This window comes from Penaeus monodon, chromosome 31, assembly GCF_015228065.2.
Source record: "Penaeus monodon isolate SGIC_2016 chromosome 31, NSTDA_Pmon_1, whole genome shotgun sequence".
NCBI classification, from domain to species: domain Eukaryota; kingdom Metazoa; phylum Arthropoda; class Malacostraca; order Decapoda; family Penaeidae; genus Penaeus; species Penaeus monodon.
The window spans coordinates 18,135,897-18,136,269 of NC_051416.1; the positions used below are offsets into that span (position 1 = coordinate 18,135,897).

Here is a 373-nt window from a genome sequence, read left to right on the forward strand (position 1 = left end):
TCATTTTTTGGTTCAGGTTGTTTAGTGAAGCAAGGGAAAATTATATATATATTTTTTCTTTTCCTCCTTCAAAAATTGAAAGATAAAAGTTTTTTAAATAATTTAAAGGTTGTTGAAGTAAGCGGATTTGAGGATAAAAGCATTTGACATTATAAAAGGTGACCTCTACTGCTGGGAAATGAAAATGAGGTAAAGCAAAGATCAGTGGAATGTGTAAGCAGTGTATATCATAAAGGCTGAAGGAAATGTAATGTTTTCAATTTCTTGATGCAACATTTTACTGTAGAAGACATTTCTCAAGCAGAATATAACTTTGCTTTTATGTATATTTTGCAAACTTATTTCCTAATATCTGTGCAAACAAAACAAGTTT

The 373-nt window shown here is 29.2% G+C and overlaps 1 protein-coding gene across 1 annotated transcript in view; it reads left to right on the forward strand.

The window, feature by feature from the left end:
• Positions 1 to 373, forward strand: part of LOC119593055 (rho guanine nucleotide exchange factor 5-like) — a gene marked incomplete at its 3' end in the record, with an annotated part of 83,593 nt that overhangs the window by 78,843 nt on the left and 4,377 nt on the right.